Raw genomic sequence first — 8,635 nt, forward strand, 5'->3', positions numbered from 1 at the left:
GTTATTCCTCTTCGCGCTCTTTGCAACAAAATGTAGCTAGAGCCAATGAGAGCGTAGTAAATGTTGACGGATGGCCAAAACCAACCAATAAATCTTGTCCTTTACACTTGATTGGTTGGAAGGCAGGCATCAGTGGGCAAGGCTTCATAAGTGAGAGATTTAATTTCTCAACACACAAACCTTGTGCTGTAACTCCATATTATACAGCAATCTGTTTTAACCATAAAGGCCTAGGGTATAAAATGGACGTTTTGGCTACTTTTGTTTTTCCCCTTTAATTTCACCTTACAAACGGTGTTACATGCAGGTGTTTGGTATCATTTGTTCAGCACAACCTCAGCTATGTCAATACAGTATATAATCCTTTACATTTAGAAAAAAAAAACATTTTTTTTTATAAAAACTATAATTTCCGAGTAGTAAAATGTGTATTTGTCATTGTAATGTAACCACCAAAACGTTTCACAATTCACCCAAAAGTGACTCATATGCTGCCATAACCATGACAAATGCTGTCACCCAACAACACTACTGGGGCACTCAATGTTCAATTAGCTAAAAAACACTAACAACTTTCAGCATTGCAAATTGCATATATAAAGTGTGGCTGTATCCTCCAGTTTGGCACGAATTATGTTCATGTTGCATTGTAAAAATCAAATAAACAAGAACTACTTTTGTGTGTAAAAATTGTAATACCAACCAATTCTGAAATGCTGCAATGCCTAACAGATGGAGAAAGTTTGTTACAATTGAGTATAGTAAATCTACAGTAAAACTATACTGAGTGTTTTACTGTAATAGAAACCAAGGAGCCATGTTTTACTGTAATGTATAAATACATGATAAATAAATGAATCTCAAATGCAACAGTGTAATTCAGTGGACTTCATTTTTTTTGTCCACACAGTGCAATATCTACTGTATTACCCCCACCCCCCCCCAATAAAAAAATAAATAAAATAAAAATACGATCAATTACACCAACAAAAAATACAAGTCCTGTCTATCAATGGCTCAGAACGTGTGAACTGTTGGACTGGTCTAATCCATTCTGTCCTCAGCATTTGGCCATAGATTTTCGTCAACATCACATCAGATGTTGTCCTCTGCCATACACCTAGGAAAGAATCTCTTAGAGTGTCTTATCCAGCCCTGGATGCCCTCTGCAGTTATGTCCATACACCCAGCCACCATTGCCTCTAGTAATGACATATGGTCATGTGGGAGGTGGTCACACACTTTCCATCTCCATGCAGAAAAAAATTCCTCAATTGGGTTGAGGAAAGGTGAGTAGGGTGGCAGGAATAATGGCATCATCCTGGGGTGGTCTGTAAACCATGCAGTGACCTGTCCAGAGTGCTGAAAGGCCACATTGTGTCACACCCCGCTCCGTCCGATCCTAATGTGTGCCACACCCCTCGTTAACCTCTTGTGGAATCCCAGTGTTTTACAGCTGTTTCGGATTGTTGTCATTAGTTCAGTGTATTTAGTCCGCGTTTCCGTTTGTATCCCCAGTCTGGTCATTGATGTTGCTGTTAACCGTCGTGTTTCCCCGGTGCTGCTTCCCCGGTCCTGCTTCCCGAATAAATCCCCGTTTCCACCTACTTCCTGGCTCCTCTCCCCTGCTTCCCTGCTTGCCGTCAACCCGATCGTGACACATTGTCCCATACAATCGCAGATGTTGGTAAATTTTGCCTTTCTTGATCTCTTGGGGCAGTAAGTTTTTCCCACAGTTCATCAAGAAAAGTAACCAGGAGGGCTGAGTTGTATGGGCCAGTTACAGCCCTGTGCAGGTGCAGCCCGTCTGCAGATACTGCTGCAGGGCTGTGTTGTATGTGTCAGTTACAGCCCTGTGCAGGTGCAGCCCGTCTGCAGATACTGCTGCACACATGGTGATGTTAGCGCCCCTCTGGCCTGGAGCATCAATGGTGGCTCTTCTTCCTATCACATTTCTTCCATGGCGGCAGGAGTTCATTCCCAGGGGGTGCCACCATTGGTCCCCTGAGCAAGGCCCTTGACCCCAACTGTAGATACAGTACTTCACTGTGAGTAGCTTTGGATATAAGTGACTGCTAAATGAATAAATGCAAATGTTTTACTGTAATATATGTGTTGCCATACCCACTGTTTTTGCACAGATTACATTGTGTTGCCTTGCAAAAAGGAAAGAGACACTCCATGGCCTCATTTGTATAGATGGTGTAGATGGTAACGAAGCAGCAAACAAAAACAAAATTATGAAATTTCTGCTAAAAGCATAATTATTTGTGTTAGTGCGAGTGCCGCCGACCCCGAGCCGGAGGAACCGTAGGTGGTCCCGGAGCCCCAGCCAAGGCGAGCAAGGGCGAGCCAGGGGGCAGGGCGGGCGGGAACCGGGCCCCACGTCTATGGCCTCGTCCCTTTCGGGACACTGACAGGCGGGGTCCTGGGGGGCGTCGGCCTTGCCGGGGTAAGGGCGCCTCGGGCATACGGTCAGCAGGGGGCGCCTCAGCGGGCGCCGCCAGCACGCGACCAGCAGGGGGCGCTGCAGGCAGAGCAGGGGCCACTGCAGGCGCCTCGGCGGGCGCCACCAGCACGCGGCCAGCAGGGGGCGCCTCGACGGGCGCCACCATCATGCGGCCAGCAGGGGGCGCAACCGCGGCCACCTCAGGCAGTTTAGGCGCCGGCAGAACAGGCGAGCAGGAGCAGGGCTGGCCGGGCAGGACAGGCGAAACCGGTAGGTCAGGAGCCGGCAGGACAGGCGAAACCGGCAGTTCAGGAGCCGGCAGGACAGGCGAAACCGGCAGTCCAGGAGCCGGCAGGACAGGCGAAACCGGCAGTCCAGGAGCCGGCAGGACGGGCGAAACCGGCAGTCCAGGAGCCGGCAGGACGGGCGAGACGGGCAGGTCAAGAGCCGGCAGGCCGGGCGAAACCGGCAGTTCAAGAGCCGGCAGGACAGGCGAGACAGGCAGTTCAGGAGCCGGCAGGACAGGCGAGACAGGCAGTTCAGGAGCCGGCAGGACAGGCGAGACAGGCAGTTCAGGAGCCGGCAGGACAGGCGAGACAGGCAGTTCAGGTGCCGGCAGAACGGGCGCCGCCCTCATGTGGCCAGCAGGGGGCAGCGCAGCCGCGGGCAGACCGGCGGCGGCAGCAGGCAGCGCAGCCGCGGGCAGACCGGCGGCGGCAGCAGGCAGCGCAGCCGCGGGCAGATCGGCGGCGGCAGCAGGCAGCGCAGCCGCGGGCAGATCGGTGGCGGCAGCAGGCAGCGCAGCCGCGGGCAGGTCCGGAGCATGCAGGTCCGGAGCAGGCAGGACAAGCAGGGCAAGCGGGTCAGGCAGGACCGGCGGAGCCGCTGGCAAAGCGGCGGAAGCTGCAGCAGGCGGTGCCGCGGGCAGAGCGGCGGCAGCTGCAGCAGGCAGCGCAGCCGCGGGCAGATCGGCGGCGGCAGCAGGCAGCGCAGCCGCGGGCAGATCGGCGGCGGCAGCAGGCAGCGCAGCCGCGGGCAGATCGGCGGCGGCAGCAGGCAGCGCAGCCGCGGGCAGATCGGCGGCAGCTGCAGCAGCAGGCGGTGCCGCAGGCAGAGCGGCGGCATCAAAAACAGGCGGTGCCGCGGGCAGAGCGGCGGCATCAGCAGCAGGCGGGGCCACGGGCAGAGCGGCGGCGGCGGCAGCAGGCAGCGCAGCCGCGGGCAGATCGGCGGCGGCAGCAGCAGGCAGTGCCGCGGGCAGGTCCGGAGCATGCAGGTCCGGAGCAGGCAGGAGGGATGCCGAGCGCGCTGCCGCTGTCCCTTTAAGGGCTCTAGGGACTCGGGGAATCGCGTCTCGCACCTGGCGTATTCCGCCGAGTCCCCGACGCTCCGGCCGGTAGAAGTACGCCTCCACTGGAGGCGGCTTCTCCGGCGGGAAGCCGGCCAGGCGGGCAGCAGCGATGTCATCCCAGGCGGGTGGTGAGCTGTCATGCTCCCTGGGCAGCTCCCAGGCGGGGAGCAGCGAGCAGGCTCCCAGGAAGAGCGTCGGGGTGGCTGCCTCTCCTTCTCGCCGCGTTCGGCGTTGCTTACGCCGGTGCCTTCTGGAGCTAGGGGGTTGAGCGGCCGAAGCCGCTTTAAGCTCAGTCATGCGCTGTGGAGGATGCGTCTTTTGCGTGGCGGTGGAGGCTGGAGCTCTAGCCGTCTTGCCCAGGACGGAGAGGACGCTCGAAGGTGAGTCGGGGGGCGGCTCCCAGGAGGTATATCCCAGCGGGGACAACCAAACAGCTGCTCTCTCCCTCAGCCGACGGAGGTGTTCCTCCACCCTCACGTGGAGCTGTTTCTCACCGAGAATGTCTCTCTTTCTCAAGAGCTGCCAACACTCCTTTACGAGCGGGCGTGCCTCTGGATCGTCTTGGAGTTCCAACAGGTTGGTCCAGTGGAGCACCTCTTCGTCGATCGAGAGGTCCGCCCCTACAGCGCTGAGCTTGGTTGCGAGATTAGTCATTCTGTCACGTTCGGCTTAAGGCGAGCAGGGAAGCAGGCGAATGGAGCCGGACTGACGGGCAAACGGGGTTTATTTACAGGCTGACAGACAAGGAAACAGGACCAACACATGACACTACAATGACTAATCTCGGGAAGACGGACTCAGACGAGGACTAAATACACAAGACAAGCTAGACTTAACAGGACACAGGCAATCACAATTAGGGCTGAACACGAGGTAACGAGGTGGGCGTGGCACACATCGGGAGCGGACGGAGCGGGGCGTGACACCAAACTTTACGGCTGATGGAACAGGACACGTTCACTTTGCATATTTTAAAAAAAGTTATTCATAAAGTCCAAAAGTGGCTGTTAAACTTTAAAATAGTGACCACAGAAAGTGGTATTCCCCGCTTAAGATATATAAAAACTTACCAATTTCTCTTTGAATTCTCCATTATCAAGTTGTACTTCTACATTTTGTAGTGCTTGTTTATCACGCACCGGCAGAAGCCCTTCTTCAATTTGACAATCCTGGGTGTTTTGCCGTGCTTGAAGAAGACGCAAAATAAATGTCTGTTGCTCAAGAATCATTTCTTGCTTTGTTAGGACTTCCCGAATTAGTGCTGAAACACATAGAGAGGCATTTGCAATGTTATAGTAAGTTTGATCGATAGCAAGATTTTATCAGATGTTGACAATGACAATTATTTTTCCAGTAGTCAGTAGCCATACCAGGTGATATTTGCCAGTGTCAGCTGGCAGCTAATGTACACCCTGTGATGTGATATTTAGTCAATCATAAACCCTACTCTTCACTTTATAAAGAAAGTAACATTAAATGTCCTGACCAAGTTTTGAAGGTATTCTCATGTATCTGAATTCTTTGCAAAGATACAGACAGCAACCGGTAAGAGAGTCAACAGGGTGCTAACAAATGAAATATTTACCGACACATGAAATCCACATTGGAAACACAAGAAATGAATGAACAATCAGTATGTATACTGTGCATGTATAAATGGGGTTGTGCAAAGGAAAGTAGTATTTGAGTAATTGACTATTTAGCTGGTTGTGTGTATGCATGTTGAAAATAACATGCACGCACACACACACACACACACACGTAGGGTAAACATATCCTTATGGGGACCGCTAATTCATTTCAATGGGAAAAATGCTAACGCTAACTATGACAACCTTAACCCCTACCCTGCCCTAACCATAACCATAAGTAACAAAACAAAATACAAGAGTTTTTGCATTTTTAGTTTTTTCATAGCAGTCACCGATTTTTATAAAATAGAGTTTTCCCTTATGGGGACCAGAAAACCGGTCCCCATAAGGGAAAAAAAACGGATATTTATCACGTTATGGGGACATTGTGTCCCCATAAGGATAGGTAAACCCGCTCACACACACACACACACACACACACACACACAGAGAATAAATTCACCCGGAGGTGTGAAAACTATTTCCATTGAACAAAATTTATAAATAAATTATTAAATTACACATTTATGGAACTTGCCTTCAGATGAAGTTTGATTGCTCCGAACTCTAGGTGGATGTTGTAAAAATTGTTGCTGGGTAAATGAATTAGCACTACCTTGAGGAAATTGGGGTACTAGAGGGAAGAGGAAAAAAGACCAGAAGACATTTTTAACGTAATTTATTTTTGATTCATCTGCATCAGTGAACTGCATCCAAGGTCAACTGCATTGCTAATGTTTAATTATTAGAAAGCTGCTACATTAAATTATTGTAGAAGACCGATTGATTAGCTTGTATAACAATGCTTGCAATCCAATCAATGTACCTCAACCTCAGAAACCCAATATACAATTTGCCATCAATGACAACCATGATGTAAATGTTACTAAAACATAATTATTTCAGGTACCACAGCAACTCTCAAACACGTTTACCACATCCACAACACAAATTTTGTGATTTCTATACTTTCAGAATTAAATCCAGCACTTAGAAAAGTGTGTACTGCAGAGAATACCCACTAGTGTTATATTTATACTTAGAACAAGGTTCAGGAATGAGTACCAAAGCAGTGTAGAAATGGCAACCAATGTAGAAATACTAATATATTTTTGCTGACAATGCCCACCCTTAAAAAACTTTCATTTCTAATAGAAAATTGCTCACGTGTTACTTGCCTTCAGCAGGAGTCCTTTGCTGCTGTGATGGTGGTGTCCAAGGTTTTGCATGGTCTTGGTGAAACTGATTGACTAAAGGCAAAAACAATGGCCCTGTTACACAGTGTTAGTGATGACAAATGAAAAGGTAACATCACAGCACAATAAATGCTCTTTCTAATGTAACACTGGCTAATTATGCTATTATATACATCAAATTTTAGTTTGCAGATAACACATCTTTTTGAGAAGTAACACTCATGAATATATGAATATTACCTTCAGATGGTATCCAGGACTTCTGAACTTTTGAAGGCTCTGGATGAGGTGGTGGTGGGGAAAACAAGTCTGCACGGTCTTAAGAAAAACAAAGCACAAGGGGGAATGACAATTCCATAACTTAAGTGACATAATGAACTGGTGGAAATTCTTCAATGTATACTTCTGGATAATCAAAAAAATCTGCTTAAGAAAATAAACAGAAAAGCAGGGGGAAATGCATCTACATATGGGAAGTGCCGAGCCATACAGGGTCTTGTACTGGTCACTAAACTCCTGTTACTGACTTTTGTTTAGGTCATGCTCTCCACGTAGGGCATCTATAGGTTGCCACATCGTTTCCAGAGGGAGGGGTGGATTCTTCAGCCAGGGAAAAGTACTGCGACTTCCAGTATTAGTATTTTGCAAGGGTGTTAAAATTTTAACTTGGCTGATTGGTGGGGCCTCCGGTAAACGTCTGTCACTCTGCTGCAGTCCTGCTTCTTCTTCACTCTCACTTGAAGCACCATTAGCGGCATCTATAAGTCTGCTACTTGGCCTTAAGAAAAAAAAAACATTTTGATCAACATTATAAAACATTTGAAATAAACCATTTTTTCTTGAAGCAATTAAAAAATTAAGAAACATAAATACTGAAAGCCGTATACATACATTTTTCGCCTTTTCTTTTTCCCAGGCTCTTCAGCTTCTGACTGGAGGTCTGAACGCTGTTCAGCTTCCCGTAATTTTCGTCTCCCTTCCTCATAACTCTCTGTTATAAACATCACTCTGACTTCCCACTGTATCCAGCTGTGGTCTGGAGTTACCTGATGCTTAATTGCTGAATCCAACTGCTTTCCTTTATAGGGGGGCCAGTGGCAGACACCATCTCTCACCCACACACCAGGGACCAATTCTACCTCATTTGTCTCCTTAAACTCCACGATTTTGAACAAAGCTGTTGATAATAAACAAAATATACTCAGTGACAAAAAAAGTTAAGCACCCAGACGGAGTGGTGGAAATGAATCTGGACGTGGTGAAAGGTCATTTGACTGTGTTGCAATGATTATAATATCAGATCACACAGACATCAGAACACTGCTGGTCCTATGGCTGGTCTGCACGTGTACCAAATTACATCCAAATCCATTACTTCTGGGTAGGGGTGCACCGATCGATCGGCGCACCGATCTATCGGCCTCGATCACGTTAATTTGAGGGGATCAGAAATCGACCATATTCCCATGAGATCCACCGATCTTAGTTATATGCTTTTAAATCAGCCTTTTCTCCCATTCCCGAGAGAGGTGCAGTGCAGGCTGCCTCCCTCCCGCCAGCCCAATACATTTTTACAAAATTAGAGAAATTAAAGTCTGGAAGAAAAAATATGATTTTGTAGTTCAAACAGCAATGCTCATTTATATGTTCATTTATATTTGAGGACACTACCTCATGTTTTGTGAGTATTCATATCAATTTACTCAATAAAAATGGAAACATTGAAGTAATTGTCTTTTAGTTATGAAAGAAACAAGATCGGCAAAAAAAAAATCGAGATCGGCAGGTAAGGTTGTCTAAGGATCGGTGATCGTTGATCGGCCAGAAAACTGCAATCGGTGCACCCCTACTTCTGGGTACTTAACTTTTTTTTTTCACTGAGTGTACAATAAATAAAACACAAAAGCTTCCCTTGTAGCCTAACAGCAAATATCAATGCACTACAAATCTTAACAAACCAGCATAAACTCTACATAATTTGGAGTGTCTTCAAACTACAAACCCCAAA

At 48.0% G+C, this 8,635-nt stretch overlaps 1 long non-coding RNA gene across 1 annotated transcript; it reads right to left on the reverse strand.

Moving 5' to 3' along the window:
* Positions 1-4,756: 4,756 nt before the first annotated feature.
* On the reverse strand, positions 4,757-7,995 carry LOC140583062 (uncharacterized). Its single transcript, XR_011985853.1, has 6 exons — positions 7,519-7,995; positions 7,155-7,405; positions 6,868-6,945; positions 6,610-6,681; positions 5,970-6,065; positions 4,757-5,061 (listed from the first exon to the last, which is right to left on the reverse strand). It is a non-coding gene; the product is annotated as an uncharacterized lncRNA (long non-coding RNA).
* Between the last annotated feature and the right edge of the window lie 640 nt (positions 7,996-8,635).

The sequence above is a fragment of the Paramormyrops kingsleyae genome, chromosome 25 (genome assembly GCF_048594095.1).
Source record: "Paramormyrops kingsleyae isolate MSU_618 chromosome 25, PKINGS_0.4, whole genome shotgun sequence".
In the NCBI taxonomy this organism is placed as follows: Eukaryota; Metazoa; Chordata; class Actinopteri; order Osteoglossiformes; family Mormyridae; genus Paramormyrops; species Paramormyrops kingsleyae.